Consider the following 17,646-nt stretch of genomic DNA (forward strand, 5'->3'; position numbering starts at 1 on the left):
GAGACAGCATTGCTGCTGACTGCATCCAGAAGCTTTAGAACTGGAACTGATAGCAATACCAGTGTGATAGGACTTCTTCTCCTATCACCTTAGAGGGACCAGAACCACCAGCTCTGTTTTCTTGTAGAATGATCACTAGACTAAGAATGAACTAAATGTCCACCTCTCATTTGATTTTGATTGCCCGGAGGGAACACCATGAATCAAATTTCTTTTGATATTTGCAAACCAATTAGGCCTCTTGGCAAATAGGTTTTAGTTTGATTCTATTTTGTTTTGTTTTGACTTGGACACACTTTCCCTGGCTCTAGAATTAAAAAGAGGGCAAAACAAGTTTATATGAAACTAAATTAAAAACGTACTTGAATTCTTTGTAAACTTTTTGTCATAGTAGGGCTTTTGTTACACCAAATCTTACTTATACATCAATATACAAGAGACAAAAGTGAAACTGCCATGGCTTATGCAAGAAAGCTATGGATCTTGACTTTCTCTGCCTCATTTTCCTCCCTTGGGAGGTGGAGGGCCTCAGTCTTCTTCACTGATGTCCAGGCTTCATGGAAGAAAATCTGTGAACCATTGACCCAGAAGGATCCAATCAGTCAATGTGATGTATGTCCAATCTCAATTCCTGACACAGAAGACAGCATTATATTTTAAACAAAATTCTTACATTCGTGTAATGATGCTGTACTTCAGGAAGGAGTTTTGAGAGTCAAAATCCCAGTATATATTTTGAACTCCCTAGTTGAAGGAGATCAGACCCACAGTCATGGCCTGCTACCAAGCTAGTTTGGCCGCCTTGCAGCCCGAGGGGCCAGCCATTCGTGGAATCTTCTGAGAACCCAAATGTGTTCCTGATGCCTGGCACTAGAACACGAGGATGCCTCCTCCCTTTAAGACAGGTTTATTGTCATTCTTAGGGCAGCTGGGGATAGAAGCTCAGCGACGGTTCCATTGTGGTCTCTCTGGGTGGGGTGTGCTGCTTTCGCTCAGGGCAAACCCTGTGGGCTCCTCATGGCTGAGGGATTTGGAAGGGACGGGCAGCTGTGCCCAGCTGGAATCTCCGCGGCGCTTTCACTTGCCATCGGGGGATTGCCCAGCGCAGAAGACTCTCTGCCTCTGCTCACCAGCCGGGGCAAACCAGGACTCATCTGGTCCCCTGAGCAACGTAAACAATGGTTTTATGCTGTTGTTGTTTTGTTTGTTTGTTTATGTAATATTTTCCTGTAACTATAAATTAAGGACAAAAATGTGCTTACATGGTTCTTTGTGATCCACAAAGGACTTCTACATACTTTTGGCTCAGTGGCCATTTCAAGAGGCTGAAGGGGTCAGCCAGTGGAGAGTAGCTGATACACTTTGGTTGTCTTTTGGGGAGGGAGAGAGGGGAAGGTGACTCAGTCTGCTTTGAGGTACCTGTCCCCATCATCCACCACAGGTAACAATTGCTTTCTGCTGAAACAATACATTTCTTACTGGGTTATAACTGAGGTTCACTTGTTGAATTTGGAATGGTAATTTGAGGTTTAGAGGTAAAGTGGCAGGAGTGGTTTCAGAAACCTTCAAACTTGGCTAACTTAGAAATGACTAATTTCAAAATTCATCCTTATGGGTTGAAGATGGAGAAGGATAATCTCTGTGATCCTAGGACCTACTTAGCACCTCTGTTTTAAGTATCCCTTCTGTTTCCTCCTGACACTTCATAGGTTCTGGAGCTCCTTGCGTGCCACTGGAGGAAGACTCTAACCTTCATCTGAGAATAACATTAAACGTTGTGTATAGTGCATATTCCCTTCTTTGTGACTGTTGACAGGCATGAAACTCACCACAGGTCTATTTCCTCTTGTGAGACAGAAGGTAATCATCAGCACAGCAAAAAATAATAGCACACACCAGGCATCTGGTTTGTCACCTCTTAGATGAGCTCAGAGTTTGACATGGCCCAGTCTATAAAATAGCTGTGCTTTTTAGTCCATAGATCAGTGAATTTAGGAACAGAGAAATTTAGGACTCTTCTGTAATGCTCTAAAAAGAAAGTTTATCTTATGTCTATATCTGTTTTTTAATATTGTTGAAATATTACAGACTTGGATTTTGCCATAAATGTAACTACCAGTTATCTCTAACCACTGCAGTCCTAGAAAGATGCTTTGTCTATTCATAATGTCTACAATGGACTAACTGTACTTCGTTGAAAATATATGAATATAACAAGTGTTTACCTTGCCTTTTAAAGTTTAATTGAACCTTTGAAGTATCTTATAGACTTGATTTCTGGTTCTACATCAAGATATTTAATAACAACAACAAAAAATTTCTCACCAATTGAGAGGCCAGAGTTAGAGGGTCAAAGTTTTTCTCTTTATCTTCAAATGCCTCATATTTCTTATTTTTCCAGAACCAAAATAAAGATATTTGTTGCTATGGGCTAAAACTAGGAGCCTGATGCAATGTGGTTTTCCAGGAAAGCAGTAAAATTATTTGCAACAATATCAATTTTGAGAAAAGTAGAGATTTTTAATGATCTCAAAATTGTACCTATTGTCAGTATGGGCAATTTTTAAATGAGATGGAATGAACTGTTTTAAAGGAATCCTTATCTTTAAAAACTCCTCATTAAGCACTTGTTATCAATAATTGTGCTCCAGTGGGCAAAATTGTTAGGCAAACAGGAAACAAATGTTGGATTAATATAAGAAAAAAAATGTTTAACAATTTGAACTCAAAAGTGTTAAAAAATGGGACTGACTTCTTTTAAAGGTAATGAATGTCCCATTGCTGGAATCAGTGATGTAAAGGCTGTATGAACACCTGTTAGAGATCCTAGGAGCATATTCCTATACTGAACAGTGTCTGACTGCTATGGTCCTTCTATTCCAAACATTCTGCAATATATAAAGAAATGGAGAAAACTCATCAAGGCCAACTAAACATTCAGTATGATTGGAAGCCACTTACGTTGTCTTCAAGAAAGAGGTCCAAATATTTTCTAAGTTAGAAGGTTAAAATTTGTTTTCTGTTTGTCACTTGAGTTGCTGAAGATGCTCAAACCATTTTTCTGTACTCAATACTATAACAAAAGACAGGTGACTGGGATAATAAATATTTTCTACAACTAAGTATACTCCCAGAGTCCTGCTATGCCAACATTTTTATGAAGGATCCATATACTTCCTCAACTGTGAGAGTGAACAAGTATGTATAGAATTTCACAGAATTTTCCTAGCTGATGAAGTACCAACTTTGGAAATCTATGTATTTATGTATTTATTTTTCAGTAGATTTGCTCCAGAGCACACAGACCAAAGGCTGCTTAGCAGACAAGTTGGCTACCACCTGACTAGGCCTGAGTCTTCCATAAGCTGACACAAAGTACCATCACAGTGCTCTCCTCTATCCTGAAAGTTGGCCAACAGACAGAATTCCAATGATTAAACAGCTGGCTTCTATAATTATAGCACTTCCTTTTAAATAATGCATGGTCAGTGGAGTAATTCAATAATCTTCAGGGCAAACTTGCTAGTTATAAGGCTTTGGGGCAGAACTGTGGCATCATCAAAACCATCCCAATTAGCTAAGTGTCACATTTTGTCATGGATGCAAGATGCTTCCCTCCATCTCTGAAGGAGAAGGGGTAATACTGAAATTAAACTGGGGTCATCACTTCTAGAACAAAGAACTCTGGTCGTTCATCAATGGTAAAAGAAAAAACCAGTACTGCCTTTATTGGTGCTACATAAACTGGTGTTTCTTATAGCTTTCTGAGAATGTACGTGGGACATTGTACTCAACTTTAATTTCCTTTAAAACTTCGCCTCTTGGTTATTGGGACAGCTTTCCTTTAATTACTTTAATTATGTCATTAGAAAGAAGAGACAATGATTTGAAGAATCAGTATTTAAATAATGAAAAAAGCAAACATTTTCCAAATAGGGAAATATTCAATTCTGAAGACATACACTTGTTACTCTTTGAGTTTCAAGGACTAAAACTGTTCGCTAGAAATTGCTAAAAGAGGGAAGTTGAAAAGTTGATTGTGTTTTGAAAACAGGAAAAAAGTAAGACAGTTCACATACAGAGTGAAGCAAATCAGAAAATCAAATATTGTATATTAATGCATATATGTGGAATTTGAAAAAAAATTGGCATAGATGATCTTATTTACAAGGCAGAAAGAGAGACATAGACATAGAGGACAAACCTATGTATACCAAGGGAGAAAGTGGGGGTGGGATGAATTAGGGGATTGGAGTTAAGATAGATACATGATCGGTACTATGTACAGAGCAGATAATGAGACCCTACTGGATAGCACAGAGAATGCCATTCAGTGCTCTGTGGTGACCTAAAGGGGAAGGAGATCCAAAGAAGCGGGATTTATGTGTAACGTGTAGCTGGTTCACTCTGCTGTTTGGCAGAAACTAACACACCATTGTATAGAAAGAAGTAAGACGATTCAAGTTGTGTCTTCAGGGCTATTTCTAGAAAATTCACCTTTATGTGTCTGCTAGAAAACACGCATGGATTATTAACTAATAAAAAAATTTGCATTTAACTTTGATCACAAAATCAAACACTGCAGTTAATATGTGTAGAAGTCAGACAGTTAGGTTTCCTATATCAACTATCTATCCAAAACCTCTAGATGTTTTTAAAACTTAGAAAATTCTAAATTTACACAATTTAGAATAACACAGAATGATTAGCTTCTTAGGCAACAATGCTCCATGGAACCACCTTATCTAATAAAAATTCATCCAGCTGACATAATTCTGCGTGGGATGCTAGTAGGAAAGTTGGGTTAAATGTAAGTAATCTTAAATTTATCTCCATGTTAGCATTTTAACTGCTATTTGCATGTGTGGAAACATGAGATTCGCTTCTCAGTCTTTCCTGTTTTATGGCTTTATGTGGGAAAACAACTCCTTTCATGAATTCCTAATATAAGCAAGATTGTGATAGGGCCATTACCTAGATCCCAGTTGAAATACATTCTATAGTCAGTATTTCCTGAGTTTATAGGATTTGAATTTAAATTAAAGCCTTTTGATGAGTCAATATTTGCCTTTAAAAATTCTACAGAAATTACACTTGAATTGAAACAAATATTGAGATATATGTGGTCACGTACTTAGTAAAGATATGGAAAGATGCCTTCACTGCTGTTAAGACTATCCACATCATAATGCATTTAGAATAGCAAGGGTCTATACACACATGTACTCAAACACATATTGGGGAATTAAGTACCTGTCAGTATCAAGAATATTGTCAAAATATTTTGAAATTAGGATTGCTTTTGAAGAAATTTTTCAAAAATATATACCTATTGCCTGCCTCATATGTTGCTTGTGGACTCTGCACGTTTCTGCCTTTTCTGCAGGTCTTTCCAAGTAGGTCCGGCCTTTGGCATTTATAAAAGCGAACACTGAGAAAATGTCCTCTTTTCTATGAACGGCATGTCATAAACTTTTCTTGAAAACCTATCAAATTTCATCACTGATTTCACTTTGGCCTGTGTTAATTTTTAATTGCCAGTGTTTGCTGGTCCCACTGCTTCTCAATTGGACGAGGTCGTCTTTTCTAGGAATTGTGGTCCTATTCGACCTGCCACCACCCCCACACCTCAGCAGCTCATTCCCAGCTACTAAATCCCCATAACCCCAAAGACCAAAGTCTTCCCATTACCCAATCAAGTCAATGTTTGTGTATTTCTGGGCAGACAAGGAATGAGGCAGAGCTCGGTGAGGCTGCTCCTCTCTCCAAATCTGCTTTTCTTTTGGAAGCCCCAACTCAAGGGCAGGTGTGAAACCAGCGTTGTTCAGTCTGCCTGTGTCCCAAAGGCCAGGGAGCTAAAGCGTAAGGCCTGCGGGCAAGAAAACTGGAGACTCAAAGAAGAAACATTACTGTTTTAGGGCTCTTTGGAGAAATGGGCCGACAGAGTGGGAAGCAACTTGATGTATTACTTTAGCCTGAGACAAAGCCCTGGAGGGCAAGCGTCTTGCCAGGTCAGCAGAATTTACTAGTTTAGGTTTGATTCCAGGGCTTGGAGGAGACAGATGTAGCCAACAAAATTATACTTTGGCAAGAGAAATGCTTTGCTGGACAGAAATGTTGTCCTAAGGGAATGGTTTGGTTTATCAATGTCTAAGGTAAAAGATAATCAAATGCCAGGAGGTCATTTTTATGTTTGAATTATTTCAGTTGGGCCTGCTATATAAGTTAGCTACCATTTTCCAGTTACATAGTTTTCATTATTTAGGACATACTGCAGGATTTGAGTATGATCTGCCCGTGACATCTGTCATACCAATGAAGGAGGCAACATGTGGCTAAAAGCACAGGTTTTGGAGTCAGACAGATCTGGAATCTGCCACTTATTCATCATTCACCTTGGCAAGGCACCAAATCTTCTAAGACTCAGATCCTCTTATGTAAAAAAGACTGTTGTGAAGGTTAAATGAGAATGTATGTAAAGTGTTTTGTATAATGTCTGGTATGCAATAAACTCCATTAGTTCCATTTTTTTTTTTAAATGAGGAACTGAGCCAGAGCAATTGTTTTTTTTTTTTTAATTTGTGTTTATTTATTTATGGCCTCATGACACAGCATGAAATCAGGGATTGAACTTGCACTCCCTGTGCTGGAAGTGCAGAATCTTAACCACTGGACCACCAGGGAATTCTCCTAAATGTTAGCTGTTATAATTACTATTGTTATGGAATTGAGTTGGTCAACAGGGTTAGCTGGGCAGGTATGCTCCTCCTTTCTTCCTCTTAAAAATGTGTCTTTCAAAGTTTTGTTAAGAGATGGCTTTTCTAGATAAAACAGGACTGTTCTCCATTAAAGTGAATAGTTTTAATCTGGAATAGGCACTTTACAAGAATGGATCCTCCAACTGAGTCAAACAAGTTATATGGGCTTATCTGGAACTCTTGTTACCTTTGATTTCTCCCAAACAATCCACTCACTAAAATAATTGGTTTTTCAGCATTAGTAACTATTTACTTATTTCAAAACAATGCTCTAAGGCATGGGATGGGTATGGACAAAATACATGGTCAGAAGTAGTTCTCCAATCACTTTCTTTTTTATTTTTAACCTTTACAAATTTACTTATTTGGCTGGACTGGGTCTTAGTTGTGGCATGTGGGATCTAATTCCCTGACCAGAGATTGAATCCAGGCTTCCCTGCATTGGGGAGTCTTAGCTACTGGACCACCAGGGAAGTCCCCCCAATCACTTTCAACCAATGTATGTATTCCTCCCTTCTTTCTTTTCTCTTCTTCCTCTATATCTTCTCATCTTCTGCTATCGACAATCACTAACATTCTTTTTCTCACTGGTGCATTTTAGGGCCAAAGCTCATATTATGCAGAGTTCATAGAAGGGTAAGAATTAGACTTTAGTTCCCTCTCTGAAATGACTGAAATTTAAGGCTCCCTTTCCTGCCAACCATACTTTGGAAATAAGCAGTCGCCAGGTATACAATGTCATCAGTCCCACTTAATCACTACTCCACCTTGGACCCATGCCTGAATGAGATGAAAACAGACAAAACAGAAGAAAGAATAAGAAGGGATGTTGAGGAATCACATATATGGACCTGAGTTATCTCACTTGTTTGAGAAAGACTGTGACGGAAATTGTAAGATGAATCCGGCTCCAATGTGGAGATTGTAGCCATGCCACCACCAGCATTATCTCCTATACTTACACTGGTATTGTCAGTTTACCCTTTCAGATGTGGGAAGAGAGGCCTCGTAGGCAGAACATAAGGCATTCATGAATAGAGGGCAACGCCCCTCTTTCTGGTGCCACAGGAAGATGAATCAGCCAAAGGGGTATTAAAACACATTCTCTTTATTTTTAGTTTCAGTCTAAAGTCTATCATTTCTCTTTTCTTTTCAACTTGGCACCTGCCCCATGTTCTCAGGGGCCCTACTCCCCATCCATCTCCTCGCCCAGGCCTCTGTGTTTTGCTCAGGGTGCACCTGGAGGTTTTCCCAGGGGTGGGTGTGACAGGCTCAGCATGGCAGGTGAAGGGGTGGCGGCTGCCAGGGCGGCCTGGTGTGTCTGAAGGGAGAGTGTCGGGAGGCGGAGGCCCTGGAGGGAGAGGCATCCGGGCCTGCATCAGGGAGTGAGCTGCTGGAAAACGGCCTCCACGGCAGCAGAGACAGCCCTTGGCATCGCTGCAGAGAAGCAACAGCCAGAGTCAGCGACAGGTTGAACACAGGAGAGAGACCGGGAGGGAGAGAGGGAAGGAGAGGTGGTTAGAGCGTCACAGGATATAAATAACTGCGGTGTGTGCACTTCAGTGCCAGCTGGGTTGTATGTGATGTCTCTTTCATGCTGGTGTGTCAGCAGCGTTGTTCCTGAACTGAAAAGGCCTGGGGAGTGTTTCTATAGCACCTAGCACTGTGCCATATGCAGAGCGGAACTAAGAAAGCAGGCAATATGGTATACTGAAGACAACATTGGCTTCCAGCCGCGGATTTTCTGTGCAAACTCACAAGTCGCACAGATTCTCTGAGATTCAGTTTTCTCATGAAGACAGAGTACTGGGTAACATCAAGCAGTCCTCCTAACAACGTGACTCTAAGGATTATCTAGATGGCCCCGGGGCCCACTTTTTAATCAACAATGCATATATGGCACAGAAGTGTTTTCCCTGAAAGTGTAAGTCGCTCAGTCATGTCCAACTCTTTGTGACCCCCTGGATTATACAGTCCATGGAATTATCCAGGCCAGAATACTGGAGTGGGTAACCTTTCCCTTCTCCAGGGGATCTTCCCCACCCTGGGATCGAACCCAGATCTCCCACTTTGCAGGTGGATTCTATTACCAGCTGAGCCACAAGGGTAGCCCAAGAAAGCTGGAGTGGGTAGCCTATCCCTTTTCCAGTAATCTTCCCAACCCAAGGAATTGAACCGGGGTCACCTGTATTGCAGGCAGATTCTTTACCAACTGAGCTATGAGGGAAGCCTGCTTTTCCTTAATAATAGAGAAGAATCTACTGAAGAAAAGTTTGATGAAAGAACTAGGACTTTCCTCTTTGTCAGGTTTAATTTTAGACAAAAACAAGATTGATATTTCAGATTAATTTAAGAGAAGTAGGGATCAGCATTGAGTATGATGGAGGAAAACAGAGGAAATGCTCAGTATAGAGGAAAACAGAGGAAATGCTCAGTATAGAGGTGAGTTTGGATAAGGAAAGGGAACAAGGCCCTGTCGGGACTGCAGAAGCCAGATCGAGGCATGATACAGGGGGGAATTAGGAGGCTAAGAAAGGTAAGAGGGTCATCTGCTGGAGCTGTTGACACAGAAACAGTTTCCATCTCAAAAACTAAGATCCTAAAGGTTTTGAGGCATGAGGAAGTGGCCTCGCTCGTGTGGGCACTTAGAAATCAGAATGAGTATGAGAAAAATCTTTCTAGAAATCACTGGACATGGTCTTTTAACATTTCACAAAGCTGTATCTTCTAAAGGTAAGTGACAAGTCCTAGAAGGGTTGCTAATATTGTTGACCAGAGCACTGAACTTCCTAGTATTCAGTATGGGTAACACTTTATTTCACTGGTTTCCTGAGTGTCTGTCTATGGTATATGAATCCTCTGTGTGATATTCAGTTCCTTCCTGGGGGGACAGGTGCAGAGTCCCCAGAAAATTCCATCTACAATTGCATGGTATTTTATCTGATAACATGAATGGGCATCCAGACAGGTCATCATCTCTGTCATTGGTATCCAACATCCGCCCAGAGGACAAAATAAAAAGTGGACCACTATAAACATGGTTTTACAAATGCTACACTTTTTTTAAAAATAAACTAATGTTGAGGTTGTTAAAATTTTGAAATCTGTACAGGGAGTTCTCAAGCAAGTGATAATATTAATATGATTCATCCAAATATCAAGCAAGTATGCAGACTGAAGCTGACTGCTTCCTTTGGAGAGTGATTATATTATCTAGGGGCTTCCCTAGTAGCTCAGCTGGTGAAGAATCTGCTTGCAATGCAGGAGACCTGGGTCAGGAAGACCCGCTAGAGAAGGGATAGACTACCCACTCCAGTATTCTTGGGCTTCCCTGATGACTCAGCTGGTAATGAATCCATGTGTAATGAGGGAGACCTGAGTTAGATCCCTGAGTTAGGAAGATCCCCTGGAGAAGGGAAAGGCTACCCACTCCAGTATTCTGTCCTGGAGAACTCCATGGATCGTACCGTTCATGGGTTCACAAAGAGTCGGACACGACTGAGTACTTTTCACTTTCACTTTCTTTCTTTCTATATTATCTCAGAAACTTTCAGTTAAAATCTGGACTCATCCTACCATTCTTTATTTCTTTTTTTTTTTTTTCTATAGAATTTTGCTCTTATAATTTTCTTCCCTCCTCCTTAATGTTTACTTGCTTAAACATGACTGTTGAAGTCTGTTTTCCTCAAATTACTGTATTTTAGAAGTTCAGGTATCTTTGGATATGATAGCTGTCCTTAACGTTGACTTCACGGTCAACTAAGAAGTATCTTAGTCATCTGACAATCACAGAACTCAGTTAGCCACCCCACTTCTCCCAATCTCTTTCCCTACCCCCAAATATTATTTTTCTGAATTGAACAAGTGAAGTATGAAAAAAGAGAGAGGTGTGGCTAGGTTGCGACTCATCTCCAAGCTAAATCCTGTTTTGATCTTTACTTCTTCTGGGATCAATATCATGTCTGTTATTTCCAAACCTCATTCAATGCTTTTAGCAAATATTATTATCAATCAAGAAAAATCTCTGCTTCTCTTATTTATGTTACTAACGGAAAACATTTTCAGCTTGTAATTTTGGCTGGAGAAACCAAACTTTTTCATTTTTATTTTTTCTCACATACTTACTCCAACACACTTGTGAATGACCCCCTCACTCTACTCTGGGACCACACTCAGAGGCAATGGCCTCTTGGCCTTTGAGCCAGTCGCTCACTTCTGTGAATTTTCTTTCTGAGAACTGGAGACAATTGCCCCAGAAGTCACTTTCCAATTTATCCCAGAACCTGTCCATGGCTGCAGAATTAGTTGGCCTCGTTAGAAGCAAGCAACGTGAGGCCTGATGTGTCCTACAGCTGCAGAGGCTCCTTTGTGCAGGGACACTGGGCCAGGATAACTGCTTGTGGGATATTTTATCTCCCTCAACACTTGCCTCCTGTCTGCTCGCTTTGGCTCAGGTCTGGGTTTGGGAAGCCTGCATGAAGGCACTGCTGATGCTAATATTTGGCATGATTGTTGTTGTTTAGTTGCTAAGTCATGCCCAACTTTTTTGCAACCCCATGGACTGTAGTCTGCCATGCTCCTCTGGCCATGGGATCTCCCAGGAAAGAATACTAGAGTGGAGGTGCCATTTCCTTCTCCAGGGGATCTTCTCAACCCAAGGATCAAACCTGTGTCTCCTGCATTGGGAGGCAGATTCTTTACCACTGAGCCACCATGACTAGCTCTGACCTAACTCTGTTAGAAAGTCAGGGCCCAAGTTCAGGGGCAAAATGCATAGTTGTTGAACAAGGTAGCCTCTATTCTCTCTTTCCAGCCTGCAAACAAGTACCTGCTTCCTTATAACCCTACAACTAGCCTCTTACATGTCTGAGAGAGGAGAATATAAAATCCTGTGACCTCTTAATGGGTATGGTCTCCATAATCATCACAATGTCAATTAAATATCTATTTGTATAATATTTGTTAAACTGCATGTATAAACCTTTAGGTTGATGAGAAGAAATGATTGTCAAGGTCTTGCAGCACCTTCTGTGTAATAGGGATGGGAGGAGAAGTGAAGACTTTTGATTCGAGTAGCAGGGATTCTGATAAGAGAATGTAGAGAGAGCTACATCCTCATTGTTGAGATGTCAGTTCAAGTCTCTGACAATGATTTTCACAAGAAAAAGTGACAGGAAAAAGAGGGCTGTTGCTTTAGAAATATTTTAATCTACTTCTAAAGACTTGCTAAATTTATTAATTTTTCTCCTCAAGCAACTTCTTGTCTTCCTCTTCCTCCTCCTCTGCTCCTGGTTCAGGATGATACTCTGAGAAAGGTATTTGTGAAGTCCTAGTCTTCCTGTATCTTCTCAACGAACCAGTGCTCCCGCGGCCCACTGAGATCTGCCCTCTACAGGCATTTCCCGCGGTCAGACTATGAACCATCATAAATTCCTTGCATTCTTCAGAACATCTGTGCCTTCTTTTGCCACATCTTTTTTCCTGGTACTCAACAGGCCACAAATCACCCTGGACTTCTTCTTCCAGGCTGTTGATGTCTTAACACTCCCCTTTCAAACCAAATTCCTCTCTTGTCCTTGGCTGTGGCTCTTGGCTTTCCAGTCTTCTCATCTCCCCCATCTGGGTTAGTCATCTGTGGCATCACCACCTGTGGTTCTTCCTCCTAGCCTTCTATCTGGCCTGAAATGATGCACTTCTTCAAGTGTCAGAGTTACTAGTCAGACCATACTACCTGGTTTGATGCTTAGTTAAGCTTCCTTTCCTTGGTTTAAACACAGTGGTGCAGACAACATCTTCACGTGCAAGAACACATGAGAACACTAAAACTTAGAGGCTATTGATTAGCTAGTGAGAAAGAAGGAGCTATACCAAGACCTAAAGGTATAATGAAATGAGGTTTGAACCTTTTCCATTAAACGCAAGTTTCTCTGGAGATTGAAAGGGGCATTTCATTCTTTTGTCCATTTTATGTTTAAACTTATTTCTTTCACATTTAGAACAGATGGATGCCTTTGCAATAATATATTACCAACAGTTTCCCTTTGTTGAATGCTTTCTATTAAAATTGTATAGTAAATATTACTTTTCTTGTCTTATTTCATTTACAGCCTCTGCATGGAGTAGGCATTATTACTATATCCATTTTACAAAGGAGGAAACTGAGGTTTAGCAAGGTTAAGTAACTTGACCCAAATTACATAGCTAGTAATTTACCGAGCCAGTTCACCTCAACTTGGGATACCTTGAAAAGTGGGAGATTTCTCAGGTAAGGGAAATTTCTGAAGCTGATACCATTACCGGAATCCTCAAAGGCACATAATGCTAAAATCCATGATGGATGTGGGGAAGGCTATCTAAATTAGCCCACTAACTCCAGCGTTAGAGCTCATGCGGCAGACAGAGGTTTAGCCTAGGCATTCCAGAGAGTGCCAGAAGGAATGTCATACATGGCTTTTGCCCTCGAGAAAAAAGTCTGGGCAGCCCTGTGGTTTAAGGCATGGCTGGGTGTTCACATCTCACCCAGTACACTGCGATTCTTTCCACTTTCAAAAGGGGTAGTCAGCTCTGTCATGCAGCCAGACCATCTTGTTTCCAATCCCCTTGAATTGCACAAAGTCATAACAACTTTAGCAGAAACTGAAAAGAGAAATGTTAACCAGACTCTTGCTATCCCAACAAATCAAATATCATAATTAAAAAATTTTTTTTTAGTTCTCACCCAGATGCATGCATCAGTTTGACACAGGTACAGTCACAGCTTAAATTTGAGGTAGTATTTTTGTGTTTTTTCATTTAACATTATATTGTAGGCATTTTTCATACTGTTATATAATCTTTATAATTATAATTTTAAAGCTGAAGAATATTTTCTTGAGTAGATTTGCCACCATTTATTTTTTAAACTATTTTCCTGTAGTTAGACATTTAGGCTATGTCCAGCTTTATCACTATTTTAACTAATGCAACAATAAGTGTCTTTGTGCACATAACTTTCTACTTCTAGATCATTTGTAAGAATAAATTCCCAAATAAAATTTTCAGACAATCCTAATTTGATGAAAGCCCACAGTTTCTCATAAGGGCCAAAACAGAGAATTATATCCAGATTTTCCCCCAGGATTAGAAAAGAGAGTGTCAAGGTGGAGCATAAACAGGAATCTTACCTGCATCCCATGAATTAGAATAAAAGAACCAATTTCTGTTTTCAATTACTAGTGCAGTAATTGAATTGCAGTTTCCTAGTGCGTCCAAAAGTTTGCCAAGAAGAAGAAATACTGGGAAAAATGAAATTGATGACAAGAGACCCTGATTCTCAGTTTTCAAAATCACCAAGTACCTATATGAGTTTTCTTCTCTGGGGTGGGAGGAGGGGATCCCCAGGAACATAGCCGCTGACAGCATCACACCCCCGCAGGGAGCGGAGGAGTTTGTGGTCTAAATAGCAAACGCTCTGCTCTCAGGAGCCTTCTGAACTCAGGTCCTCTCTGGAATGCCTTGTTCTGCCCAGCCTGCAGTCTCTCAACCTGCTTTCAGGGAGTAATACCCCTGACAGCCCATCTGACTCCAGATTTGACCACATCTATCCTCCTTTTACTACATTATTCCTCTCTTGCTTATAATCATTCCATCACAAATGTTCATTGAACACCTACTATATTCTAGACACTGCTCTCAGTCCTGAGGGTAAGACATGAACAAAACAGACGAAAATGGGATCACAGGTCACCATGCCCTCCATGACCCTGGTTCCTATGACAACCTGAAAGGAAGCTATAGTGCAGAGATGCTGACTTCAACAGTTCAAAGACCACTGCCCAGAGTGGCTGGAGTCTGAGTCTAGCAAGGGAGTTTCCTTCCAGTCCCTGAGAGAACTCTCGTCTGAGAGTTTCGTTCCCGCTAACCTCTTAGCTATGGTTTTTCCAGTGGTCATGTATGGATATGAGAGTTGGACTGTGAAGAAGGCTGAGCACCGAAGAATTGATGCTTTTGAACTGTGGTGTTGGAGAAGACTCTTGAGAGTCCCTTGGACTGCAAGGAGATCCAGCCAGTCCATCCTAAAGGAGATCAGTCCTGGGTGTTCACTGGAAGGACTGATGCTGAAACTGAAACTCCAATACTTTGGCCACCTCATTCGAAGAGTTGACTCATTGGAAAAGACCCTGATGCTGGGAGAGATTGGGGGCAGGAGGAGAAGGGGATGACAGAGGATGAGATGACTGGATGGCATCACCAACTCCATGGACAAGAGTTTGAGTAAACTCTGGGAGTTGGCGATGGACAGGGAGGCCTGGCGTGCTGAGATTCATGGGGTTGCAAAGAGTCAGACACGACTGAGCAACTGAACTGAACTTAACTGAACCTCTTTGAAAGTGCAAAATGATTGTTTTGTGCATCACAAACTAGCACTTAATCTATACATTAGTCTTTATTTTCTGCTTTATTTCAAATGGTAAACATTCTCCACCCACATAACTGCCTCCTAATTCCCATGAAAAGACCAACTTCAGGTTCATATGCCTGTGGGGGCTCTTGAAGCCGCCAGGGCCCAAGGTGACTCAGACGTCATGCAGTGGGTGATTACGCAGTGATATGTATCAGTGCATCTCAGGTTGTGCATCTATCAGTATCATCCAGAATTCTGGTTAAAACAACACTGTTGGGGTCCACCCTCAGTTTGTGTATCAGGAATTGTGAGCTGGTGCCTGAAAACCTGCATTTCCAAGTCTTCAGATGATGCCCTTGTGTTTCTGGTCTCCATGGGATACAGGCATCTAACATCAAGATGTAATATATGACTAAGTGGTGGAGCTCTGGTTAGGAGGAAAGGGCCAGAAAAGGACCCCTTACCCTTTCAAGACTCCATAAAGACTTCCTATCTCTTTTGATAACTGGTTAATAAAGGTAACCATATGTTAGTCTAGTAGCAGATCTAGTTTTCCTGCAAGAAGGAAAAAAAATCATAACTCTCCAAAGTAAGAAACTACACTGAAACACAAAATGCATGCTGACCTTTTTCCCTTCCCTGCCTTTTTATCTGCACAGGCTGTGTTGTTCTGACTGCAGCTAGCACCTGAAGACAGTAAGCCCGTTTGCAGGGAGGGAAATTAGAGCCTTAACAAATTCCCTGGCCACGTGGAAAGCTGGAAACACAGGGACGTCCTCTGATATGGAAAGCTGCCTTTTCTAAGGATCAGGTTCAATTTATTTTTATGCTTCCAAATTGTCAGGTGGGTATTCAAGCCAGTCTGCTCAACTGTAAAACTTATTTCTAGACGACAGACCTCCCAAGGATCCACATCTATCGTTTCTATGTCCTCACCCTTTATAACCTCCCAGGCTAATGCAGAGAAGCCAAACAGGGGTGGGGTGGGTTTTTGGCACACTCTCAGGACCACATCATCAAAACCTCTTTTCACGGGTCATTTGAAACTTCATGGCAAAGGAGTGTGCAAAGGAAATACAGAACCAGGTGGTTAAATCTACCAGAGGGCATCCAATTTTGTAAAAAGGAAAAAATCATAATTTGTTATTTGTCAGTCAGGCTACACATACGCATCAGCATTTCTTGAGCAAGTGTCAGGATCAACCCTGCTGAGGAAACAGGGTTAATTAATCCAACTGCTTCCATGCAGAAATGGCAGGAAGAGGACAAACGCTGCTCTATTTCTTTGCTGAGCCCTTCTCATGAGAGGTCTGTGAGGCTCCCATAGCTTTAAATCAAATGGTGCCCCGCAGACAGGAAATCCATATCGGGAGCAGGGGGAGGAAAGCAGGGGCCACTGCTGGCTTGGCAATTATAACCTTCCTCCAGGTCCCTGTTTCCATTTCCCTTTAAAGAAGAAGTTGGGTTTTTAATGATTCCCTTTCTAGTCACTTCCTTCCCGTTGCCTTGCGAGGTCATTTCAGTGCACGCCTTCTTCACAGATCTATTTCTGGAAAACATCAGAGGGAAAATGACCTCATTCACTAATTGGGAAGCCAGTTGGGTATCCCCAGGGTTGGCTGGTACTTCTCTGTTGAGGGGTCTCCCCACCCTCCCTGGCTGTTACTTATTAGCATCCTTTGCGTACTGAGCACTCCATCAAGGCTGAAGGAGCTTGGGAAGAGGTAGAATACTTGTTCTAGCTCCAAGAAGCTCAGAAGTTAATAAGAAACACGAACCAACAGGTCAACATGAGAGCAGAAACTTAGTAGAACTCTAGCACCGAACAGGTCCTTAGAAACCCTCTAGTCCAGAGATGAGTTTTGGTAAGAGGCCTGTGAGTCCTCTGCATGGCGTGTAATTATGTGTGTTTATGGATTTTCCTGGAGAGTGGAAATTCAGACACTCAAAAGGTCCCATGATCTGAGGAAAGTAGGGAAATACAGGCCCAGGCTTGCAGAGAAGCCAGTCGTGTTCCTGTTTTACCTTTCACAGACATCCAGCTGGCCTGCACGGCATATACCAAGTGCTGCAGTCAGTGTCAAAAGACACCAGAGGATCTAAGACCCCGCTTCAGCCCAGTGTTCACCAAAGAGCCACACAAAAAGCTCAGGAAACAGCTATACATGTCATCCCGTTAGAGAGTCTGAAAGTTCACCAGCCTGTTCAAGTTTGCGAGAGATTCTATAGTGAAGAAACCTATCTGATGGTACTGAAGTCCACTTTCCTTATATTTAATGGACCATTGGACTCCTATTTTCCAGAAATGTCTATCAAATTCCTAGGGAACTAAGGCAACCATATCCTGAAATTCCCTCCACTTATCAGTTCTTTTGATTAAAGCACATGAAAGAGTCCTTTGGAAATGTCAATAATTTACTAAGGAATAAGGCATTATCTATAAATTAAATTAATCAATAATTTACCAAGGAATAATGCATTATCAGGCTTCCTTTGTGATTCAGT

General features: G+C 41.3%; 1 protein-coding gene across 3 annotated transcripts in view; it reads right to left on the reverse strand.

Moving 5' to 3' along the window:
• Positions 1–17,646, reverse strand: part of IGF1 (insulin like growth factor 1) — a 74,829-nt gene that overhangs the window by 20,762 nt on the left and 36,421 nt on the right. The window lies entirely within an intron of this gene.

Source organism: Muntiacus reevesi, chromosome 1 (assembly GCF_963930625.1).
Source record: "Muntiacus reevesi chromosome 1, mMunRee1.1, whole genome shotgun sequence".
NCBI lineage: Eukaryota > Metazoa > Chordata > Mammalia > Artiodactyla > Cervidae > Muntiacus > Muntiacus reevesi.